Genomic DNA, 12,500 nt, shown 5'->3' on the forward strand with positions numbered 1-12,500 from the left:
GAAGAATATTGAGGGTATATGTGTCTGTGGAGTGCTCAACCACTTGCATGTTAATTTCGTGAGCAGGCTGTTCCATGGATCAGAGTCAACTGGAGTGTATTTGTGTGTTTGTGTTTGTCCCCCTATCATCTCTTGACAACCAATGTTGGTGTGTTTATGTCCTGGGGTTGATTTGTTCAACTAAAGGCAGTGCTCCAGCATGGTTGCAGTCAAATGACTGAAACAAGTAAAAGAAAAGAATAAAAGAATATATATACATGTGTGTGTGTGTGTGTGTGTGTGTGTATAAATATATATATGTATGCATCTATATATGTATGCATCTATATATATGTATATATAATATATGTATGTATCTATATATGTGCATATATATGTGTGTGTGTGTGTGTGTGTATGCGTATATATACATGTATGTATGTACATGTGACTATATCAAGACCAGTGAGGTTTAAATCTGTTCTATTTGTGCTTCTTATGACAATCTACTTTAAAGAAAATAATTCTATTTCTTTCAAACCATGACAAACACCATTTTCCAAAATAAGAATTTACTAAAATCTTTAAAAAAACAAAAAGAAACGAAAGATAAAAAAAAACATTCAAAAGACCAAACCATTTGATATTAAGCAAGGTTAAATCATTTGAACTTATTTTATTGCTCGTACAGCAAGATATTGCACTGGTGGAATGGTTTAAATCAGTGATGGTTAGAGTGAGATAATGTTCCGGTAAGGTTAATTACTAGTCGATTTAAGTGCACTAAACAACATAGTCGTATTATGAAATTGTCCAACCGGTTCAGTAAAATCATAAATTTTTGCATAGAACCCACATACAAAGGTGTATATGCAGGCTCACTTGCATAGACATGTTTAGACATATATGCGCATACATATGCATAGACATGAGGGGAAAAAACACAAATATATATATATATATATATAAGAATACACGTGCAGAAATAAATGCATATATGGCTATGTGCTTTGCATGCATACACACACACAAATAGACACGTACGCATACATGTAGATATGCAGGCACAGGTACATATACATGCATATATTTATATGTATATGTATATACACACATATGCACATACATATATATGAATAAAGATACCCCCAGACAAATATAAGTACATATATAGAAACACACAAACATGAACATATATGTATGTATATGTATGTATCTATACACACATATACATACACTCACACACAAATGCACACACTCACATGAGCACACACACATATATAAACTCAATGTAGAGAATTGATACATCATTAAATCTAACTAGATACCTCTTTGAAAAGATTTTTTCCTCTGGCAGAAACCAGAGCATCTTACCTGCCAATGGTGTACATACATTAAGTATTGAAGGAAAACAGACATTAAACAATGATATAAGCATATTAACAAATCGTTTTGCCAGAAACAAAATACAAGGAAATAGTAGTTAGGGCGTCAAACTTATGACCGTGAGGTTGTGAGTTCGATTTCCGGACTGGGCTGCGTGTTGTGTTCTTGAGCAAGACACTTTATTTCCCGTTGCACCCATTCACTCAGCTGTAAAAATGAGTTGTGACATCACTGGTGCCAAGCTGTATCAGCCTTTGGCTTTCCCTTGGATAACATCGGTGGCTTGGAGAAGGGAGGCCGGTATGGACAGGCGACTGCTGGCCTTCCACAAACAACCTTGCCCGTACTTGTGCCTTGGAGGGTAACTTTCTAGGTGCAATCTCATGTCATTTGTGACCAAAGAAGGTCTCCGCACATATATATATATATATATATATATATATATATATATATATATATATATATATATATATATATGTACAGAGAGAGAGAGAGAGAGAGAGACAGACAGACAGAGACAGAGAGAGTGCAAGAGGGAGAGAGGGAGAGAGAGACCTACCGTAATTATCTTTATCGAGATACTGTATTGGTCTATAACTTAAACTGTGCTTCTCTTTTGGATTTATGATTTACTGATGAAGTGTATATGTGGAGGTACAGGAGTGGCTGTGTGGTAAGAAGCGTGCTTACCAGCCACATGGTTTCAGGTTCAGTCCCACTGCGTGGCACCTTGGGCAAGTGTCTCTACTATAGCCTCAGGTCGACCAAAGCCTTGTGAGTGGATTTGGTTGACGGAAACTGAAAGAAGCTCATCGTATATATATAAATGACAATGACAATGAGAAGTGGTGATCATAATGATGATGATGATGATAACGATGGTAATCAGGGTGATGATGATGATGATGATGATGATGATGATGATGATGATGGCAGTTGTGGTGGTGGTGGTGGTGGTGGTGCTGAATGTGAAGTATTGAACCCATCTTTTATATTCCTATTCCTCATCATTAAAAATATATAACCACCATCACCACCACTACAACTACCACCACTACAACCACCACTACCACAACCACCACCGCCACTACAACCATCACTACCAACCCCATTTTGTCTTAGGTGCAACGACCTCTTCACTCTGCTAAAAACACAGCCGTCAAATCACACAAACCAATATGTTAAGCAAACACCATATAAGGGGAGAATTGTTATGTAAAAGGAGCAAAAAGGAGAGAACGAAAAAGGGAGGCGGTAGGGGGGGGGGGGGGTGAGGAAGAAGGAAAAAAAATGTACTGATTTGCCTATTTTGTAAACTCTATTTTGTGGTTTATATCCTATTATGTATTTTGGAGAAATATAACTAATATATACAAATATTGACTGAAGATTAATTTTTGACAAGTGATAAATTAAGGAATATGAACATCATGACAACACTTGCAGTGGTGCAATCAATCAAATACACTGCTGCTGCCGCGGCTGCTACTACTACTACTACTACTACTACTACTACTACTACTACTACTACTACTACTACTACTACTATTCACATATGGATGTGAATGAGCGTGAGTGGGTGTATTTATATTTAAGTATGTAGGAAGAGATATACGCATGTGATGTATGTGCATGTCTGTGTGTGTGTGTGTGGGGGTGTAATATGCTTAAGCATGTACATATGGATATATATGAATATATACATATGCATGTGCAAACGTAAACATGTAGCATGTATGAGTCTATATAGATATACAAATGCATGCTTCTTTATATTTATACACACACTTGCAGATAGTTGTATGTGTGTGCATGCATGTATATATATATATATATATATATATATATATATATATATATATATATATATATATATATATATATATATATATATACATATATATACATATATATATTTATACATACTTATATGCATGTGCGTGTGTGTGATTGTGTATGTATGTGTACATGCAATTGTATATGTTTAAAAATATTTAATTTTTTTATTGAAAAGAAATAATATTTTGAGTGAGAAATATCAAAAATGCTATAAATATTCTATCTTATATAGGGAAATATAAAAAAAAATAATAAAAAATTAGGATAGCAAGAATATTTTTTTCTCCAAAAAGTTAAGCTGTTTTGACAGACAAATGCCTTTTACAGTTGATGTATGAGTGAACATTTTCAAAATCTATTGTTTAAATATTTGTGATTTTATATAATTTCACATTTTTCTTTAAAATTTATATTCTTTCCTGCACCATGTATGGAATTCTGTTACTATTTTATATTCCTTTATTTCCATTTGAAAAGTAGATTTGTGGTTTGACGACATGATTTTGTTTAATTTAAATGGAAGACGTGAAGCTCCCAAAAGGTTATAAGTAACTAATACATACAGCAAACGAGGAGAGAGATTTCGGTTAAGCTTTGTATATCTTCTGAGAGAAGTGTGAATAATCCTGCTTATCAACACAGTTTAGTATCATACCTCTATGATTAAATGGTTGAGTTTCATTCTGTATTATAAACATCATATTTTTTTCTCTTTTTAATGCATTGGTATTTTCAGATCAATCAATCAGCGAATATTTGTTCGTCATAAGCATGTTTAAAAAATTATTGCTTGGATTTTATTTTGTAAGTCTTTTTCAAAATTCAACAAGATTATTAACCCTTCCGATGTCAGTATGTTAAACTCTTTAAGCTAAATTCACAGCAACATTTTTTTTTTAATATTTGAAATAATGAATCCCTTGTCACAAAGTTTCAGTTCTTTTATAGTTCCTGGTATTAATATGTATCATTGAATAATATAATATAATTGATTACTGCAGTTGTAAACTTAAATAGTCAAAGAAAAGTTTGCATAAATACATCAAAAGAAAGTTAGTTACAACAGCACAATGGCAATTCCATAGAAGCGTTGCCCTTTGTTAGATCTATTTCCTCTCTTTTCCTTTTTATTATTTACTGTGTCTAAAAAGCAGTGAGATGGCAGAATTGTTAGCAAGCTGGACGAAATGCTTAGCAGTATTTTGTTCATTGCTATGTTCTGAGTTCAAATTCTGTCGAGGTCAACTTTACCTTTCATTCTTTTGCGGGTCGATAAATTAAGTACCAGTGAAACACTGGGGTCGATGTAATCGACTAGTCCCATCCCACCAAATTTCAGGCCTTGTGCCTACAGTAGAAAAGATTATTTAACTGTGTCTGGGATAGACTGAAACAGAGGTGTGTATGTATATATATATATATGTATATATAAAGATATAATATATGTATATAGATAGATAGATAGACAGATAGACAGACAGATAGACAGACAGGCGGATGGACAGACAAACAGACAGATAAAGATCGATAGACAGATAGACAGACAGACAGACAGATAGATAGACTGACAGACAGACAGACAGACAGATAGATAGATAGATAGATAGTGTATGTGTATATATATGTGTGTAAGTATGTATAAACAGAGGTTCTCTTTTTGTTTAAGTGCATTCCATAATCCTGCTTTGTACTTAATGCATTCATATTGTTACGGTTGTTACTTCAAGAGTTAACAGGTGCTAGCATGATGGTAAATAAATGAGATTTCACAGAACATAAAAGTCAAAACTGTAGAAGGACTTTAGAAAATTATGGACAGAAGGCATCAAATGTGTTGTCATCTGAAGCTTACGTCAGATGTTTGAAAGAAGAGATTATAACTTATGCGTAACATTTAGTATCTCTGCTGCAACTAAACTTTAAATCGAACTGATTTGGGCATGAAAATAAAACAGAGGAGACACAAGATTAATCCACATTTCAACATGTATCAGTAAAGAGACCCACATTAACCACAGCTCTGATATGTAAATGGCGTCAAAGATGAACCTATTTTTGCTGGATTAGAGGCGACATCTTTGTGTGGGCACAGAGTGCTGTCTTTCACTGTAAATGTGCAAACTTTAAACTTTTGACAAACTAACATAAGCTGCAAAGTTATATGTTGACAGTAACATGTGATGAACACTGAACAAGGATGTGCCAAACGTTGTTATCCGTTATAGATGATCAAATATTTATTTATAAGATAAATGTTATATTATGTCATTATAGAAGTAAGTTCTATATTCTATTCACATATCATAATGTTTTTATGACCATATATCTATATATATATAAATATATAGTCTGCCAAAAAAATGTATACACACTTCAAGAAAGGAAAAATCTGTATGAATATTTTAATTCAGTGTTATTACAATTTGATAAAACATCAAAAAGAAATTTTATATTTATATGAGTACTTATACAAGTTTAATATTTACACAGCTTTTTGGCTTTCCTGAAGTAAGCGTACATTTTTTTTCTGGTGGACTCTTTGCTTTTGTACTCTTTTACTTGTTTCAGTCATTTGACTGCGGCCATGCTGGAGCACCGCCTTTTAGTCGAGCAAATCGACCCCTGGACTTATTCTTTGTAAGCCTAGTACTTATTCTATTGGACTCTTTTGCTGAACCGCTAAGTTACGGTGACATAAACACACGAGCATCAGTTGTCAAGCAATGTTCGGGGGGACAAACACAGACACACAAACACATAGATATATATACATATATATGACAGGCTTCTTTCAGTTTCCGTCAACCAAATCCACTCACAAGGCTTTGGTCAGGCCGAGGTTATAGTAGAAGACACTTGCCCAAAGTGCCACACAGTGGGACTGAACCCAGAACCATGTGGTTGGTAAGCAAGCTACTTACCACACAGCCACTCCTGTGCCTATATATACATGCATCTGCAATTATTGAGAAAGTAAAGGACCACTTTTTATTTGTTTTGTTTTGTGAAATCTGCTGCAGTTCTGTCCTAAAATATATGTTCTGTCCTTCAATAAGGTTAATTGGGGCTGATGTATTTTATGGCCTTGAAGAGAAAACGTTTTTGTTATTATTCATAGATTAACAGCCTAAAGATAGAATTTTTTCCATTTCGTTTCACTAAAATAGAATCTATGTACCATACTTAGGGTATAAATAATGTTGAGAGGCATAATGCTGCAGATTTTGTCTGAGAGAAAATCTTTCCATAGGCACCCTCTGTTAAAAAATACAATATATATCCGATCAACATGAACAATTATGCCAGCCATGATTCACAAGAATGCCAAATGCATGCTGTTTTTTTTTTTTTTTAGTCTTGTTGTGACATACCTGGAAGAAATTTCTTGCTTCCAGTGAATCGAAAACATTGAATAATACATTAACTGATATTGTGTAGAGCTGAATAAAAACTCAACACATACAATCGAAATAGCTGCAACTTCAGTGAATGCATTATTGACTTCTTTGTATACATCAGGGAGAACCGATTTTGTCTAGGCTTGTAACCAGCAAGTTCACATTATCGAAAAGGTCTCAAAAGTCTGAAATGAACCTTGTGTTCTCATGCATCTCATTTGGAATAACTTTCCATCTCACTCAATGTTTTGTGCTTTTAAAGAAGAGATTTCCTCTTGGACGATAATCCTCAGCATCATGACTCTCAAAAATGTACATACATTAAATATGATGCATAGATGACTATTTTAATCTAATACTGTTTCAGTTGTGTACACTGACAACTTTATTCACTCTTTTGCTCTGCAGAAAAAAGATGCAACCAAAACATTACACATTAACTTTTTCTTTAGGATATCAACCATATTCTATTGTCTAAATTATTTGCAGGATATTTGCCAATGCAGAACAGAAAATGTCATGTTAGTCAACATTATATTGTGTTTTTATAATTAGAGAAAACTCACCAATCAAGTAATATCAAGAACACCCTTGATTAAGACCAACAAGTGTTAAGATGTCAGCGTTATGTCTTTAGAGAAGTACTTGACTCGTTTGATCATTCTTGAAACTAATAGCAACAATGGATTCTCAAAATCCTTTTAAGTGTACTATACATATAGCTATATATACACACACACACATATATATACACACACATATATATATATATATATATATATATATATATATATATATATATGTATATATATATATATATATATATATATATATATATATATATATATATATATATATATATATATATGTATATATATACACACACATACACACACATGATATATATATATACATATATATATATATTATATATAAATGTGTGTATATATATATATATATATATATATATATATATGGAGCCTGGTGTTGCCATCCGGTTTCACCAGTCCTCGGTCAAATTGTCCAACCCATACTAGCATGGAAAGCGGACGTTAAATGATGATGATGATGATATACATACACACACATATATATATACATATACACATATAATATATATATATACACACACACAAATACATATATGCCTATATCATCATCATCGTCATCATCATTTACTGTCCATTGTCCATCCTGGCATGGGTTGGACTGGTTGACCAGGGCTATTATTTACTTGTGGGTCAACAAGGCAACCATTGGTTTCATGTGGAGTGAATCTCTTAACAATTAACAAGTCTACCACATGGGAATGTTCATACTCGTCTCCATATGCATGTATGTATGTGTGTGTCTATATATGCGTGTGTGTGTGTACTTAAATATGTGTATATTCATGTAAGTACATGCATACTGCACCATAAAAAAGGATTATTCTTATTCAGCCCACTTCCTATATCTTTCAAATATAGATCCCTTAGTATTAGTTTTTAAACAGCTCTTGTACAAGTTGTAGCTATACAAAACATCTGATTCAATAAATATACAAATATTAGTAAATTCGTTAAAAGCTAACATGCAAAAACTAAATACAAAAATATGAAGAAAAATACAGGAATAATCAAATGTAAAAAAGATATCGGAAAATTTATGGATTTTCTTTCTATAATCGTTCTATACATATGTGTTATTTGATTTTTAATTTTTTGTTTCTTTTATAAGAGGTTGTTTTATTTTAATGGCTAAGGTTGTGTTTTGTTTCTCCAGCTCTTCAGAGTCTTAGTAAGCAGTGAGTGTATATATGTGTGTGTGTTTGTTTGCATGTGTGTTATATATATATATATATATATATATATATATATATATATATATATATATATATATATATATATACATATATATATGTGCATGTGTGTGTGTTTATATATATATATATGAAATTTATATATACATGAATATATGGATTTATCTGTGTACGTGTAGTAAGTATATGTACAATATATATATGTGTGTATATGTATATATATACACAGACTTATACATGTATATATATATATATGTGTGTGTGTGTGTGTGTGTGTGTGTATTTATGTATGTATGCATGTGTGTGTTTGTGTGCATGTATAATTATATCTGTGGGACTATAAGAGTATCTACCTTAACCCCTAAACCACATGATGATGATGATGATGATGATGATGATGATGATGATGATAATAATAATAACAATGACAACAACAATAATAAGAAGAAATATAATAAAAACAACAACAATAATAATAGTAATAATAATGTAGCTAAAAACAAGGTGTAATGCAAAAATATAAAATAAGTTTTGAAGACAAGTAACAAGAGGAAAGAAAACTATAAAAAAAAATATAAAAAATAAACAAACAAATATATAAAACTGAATCATTTATTCATAAATGTATTTACTACCTGTTTCATTTGAATAGATGGTCGCTCTGTTAAATGGAGCATGCACAAAAGCTTGGTATCCCTTGATTGCAAAAAAACCCGCTGTGTGTATAAGAACAACTGCTATTGAGAGGTAAAAATGCAAAAAACAAAAACACTAATGAAAATACAGAAAAAAGCATAATAATAATAATAATAATAATAATAATAATAATAATAATAATAATAATGATAATAATAGCAAAATATATGTAGTAAGGATAATACTAGTAATAATAATAGTAATAATGTTGTTCATAAATGGATGAATAAAGACAAAATGACAGAAAGCAATCAATATGTAAAAAATAATTAGTAAATAATAAAAAATATATATATATAAATATATATTTGTGGTGGTTTCTGCAGTGAAATATGTGCAAACATAAAACATACATGTAGCCATATACACACATGTATGCACACATGTACCTCCATATACACACATATATATGCATGTGAGTATGTACATACATTATATATATATATATATATATATATATATATGTATATGTGTGTGTGTGTGTGTGTGTGTGTGTGTGTGTGTGTGTGTGTATGTATGTATATATAGGTATATAAACATGCATATATACATAAATATATATATATACTCACACATATACACACACACACACACACACACACACACATATATATATATATATACATATATATATGTATATATAAGTAGATAAACATGTATATATATACATACACGTATGCATATATACATATGTATGTGTGTGTATGCATGTATGTATAATACACTTAACATTCGTATACCTGTATTCATAAGTAAATATTTATCTATAGTGCATGTGTGGCATGTATACGAAATTGTGCGTGTGATGGTATATGCGCTTGTGCTTGCGTTTGTGTATGTATATGCACATAATAAATGCACTTATATAATAGGATATGCGTACATATAACAATTAAGTGAAACTTAGCAACATGCCTGACAAAACCAAATACAATAACAACCACAACCACAACCACAATCTCACCGGCACAATGCATCGCACCACTGCAAACAACAATAACTATAGGAATACCAATATGTAAAGAAAAATCAAACAATATAAACTAGCAATCGTTTATAAAAATATACATATATAAAAATGCAGAGGCATTTTTTTTTTCCAGCAGGTTTTTATTTGGAATTCATCAATCTGGTTTGTAATATGAAGAAGAGTGAAACTGCATGGTAGACTGGTTTGGGGCTAAATTTCAGCATGCAATCTATAATTATTGATATGTTAATTTGTACTAAATTGGATAGTCATGTAGTATGGCATTATTGTATAAATGATCACTGATGTTTCATATTTGTAGAGAGATATCATATGCTGAGTAGACAGAGTGAGATAATATAGACTGGTATTAGTTTGTACTCTATCACCAGTTTTTTGCCCTTGTTGAGATTGCACTAATACGACTTCCCAGTTGAAGTTTGGACTGAGGAAACAGGATTCCTTCAATTCCAATTGCATTGAGATTTAGATTTAAAACTTCTGTTGAGAAATTCTTCATGAATTCTGTGCCAAAAATTTCTTGTGAGAATTTCATCATATCGGAGTCTATCTCTCAGATGAGGTTGGTCAGGAAGCAATTTACATTTAATTAAGAATATCATTCCGCATTGATATAGGCGCAGGCTTGGCTGAATGGTGAAGAACCATGTTTCCCAATCCAGTTCAATCCCACTGTGAAGTGCCTTAGGCAAGTGTCTTCTACTACAGTCCTGAAGTACTCAAAACCTTGGGAGTGGTTTTGGATAGAGTGAAACTGAAAGAAGCCCATCATATAAATATGTATATATTAGAACTCAGAACAGAAAGAAAATGAAACAGAGAGACAAACAGACAGAATTCCTCATTGCCTGATCAGTAATTTGTTTCATGAACTCAGAAGGATAAAAGATAAAGTTGACTTCAGCAGGATTTGAACTTCTCTGACTGTAAAGAGCTGAACCAAATAGCATCAGGCAATTTGTCCACTGTTCTAACAAGTCTGCTATTCATCACTTTACTCGATATTGTTATCATATTAATTAATGACTGCATACAGCTGTGTGAAATTGTTCATTATGTATGCAAGGTTATAAATGTTTTATCAATATTACTTCCTAGGAGCTACAAGGGTTCCGCTTATAACACTTACAGAACTCACAATTTCCAATGATCGATCTAATCACTTTGTAGTTTAAAGAAGAGAGTAGTCACAAGGTAGACTGGTTTCCAGCTAAATTTCATTAATCAATCCATAATTATTGATATATTAATTAGTACTAAATTGGATAGTCATGTAGTATAAAATCCTTTATAAATGATCGCCGATATTTCAAATCTATAGAAAGAAATCAAGCCATTACACTTGGCTTAAGACAGAGCACAAGAAGAAGGACAGAACAAGCACTGAGGATGATAGAAACATTTGGCCCAGAGTCACAACATGTAACGCAACAAAGCTTTTGCACAAGTTTTGTTTACTTACATCTGTGAGAGGTTCCGGGTAATTCTGGTATTGCAGTAGTAGGGACTGAAACAACTAAAAGAGCCGCTTCATCTCCTGGTGAAATGGACTTCTGCATTTGGGGACAAAGTGCAGAAGCACCCTCAGCACATAAGTGTGAGAAAATGTTGAGTAAGACAGTATGGAATAATCTAGAAAGCAAGAGTTTAAACAATTACTACATCCAGTACTTTGTGGTTGCTCTTATGGGAGTTTAAAGCTGCAAATTGACTTGAAGGGGCAGAATGTCTCCAGTTTGATCTGATTTCAAATTCAAAACTTCTGGAAAAATTTGGCCATGAGGTCTGTTTCAGGAAAGACTGATAGAACAATTTGCATTTGGTTTTGGAATATGGTTCCAACCATCTCAGTAATTCTTTGCTCCATAAATCTTTCATCTGTTATCTTTTGCTTGTTTCAGTTACTAGACTGTGGCCATGCTGGAGCACTGCCTTGAAGGGTTTAGTTCAGTTTTTCTCAAGCCCAAGGCTATAATAGAAAGTACGACGCAGTGGGACTGAACCTGGGACCATGTGATTGGGAAGCAAGCTTCTTACCACACTGCCACTCCTGCGCCAATGTAAATTTCATTATATTTTTTTTTGAAAAAAGAAATTACTTTAATTTGAATTTTAATTTCAGAGTCAGAATTTTAATTCCAGGACTGTTGATTAGACAAAATGGTTCAGAATGGCAAAAAGGAGGCTGAGAAAAATATCTGATGTGGCGTGTGTTTCAAATCGTGGCACGAAACTGAGCACAATTGAAACAATGGGGACTGAGATAATAAGAGCTCCAACCTGAATTCATTACAGCATTTAGTCTCTCAACTCTTCATTTGTCATCGTTGTCGCCATCATCATAATCCTCCTTACCATCATCATCATCATCATCATCATCATTTAACATCCTCTTTCCCAAGCTCGCAAG

The sequence above is a fragment of the Octopus bimaculoides genome, chromosome 13 (genome assembly GCF_046866305.1).
Source record: "Octopus bimaculoides isolate indiv1 chromosome 13, ASM4686630v1, whole genome shotgun sequence".
NCBI classification, from domain to species: domain Eukaryota; kingdom Metazoa; phylum Mollusca; class Cephalopoda; order Octopoda; family Octopodidae; genus Octopus; species Octopus bimaculoides.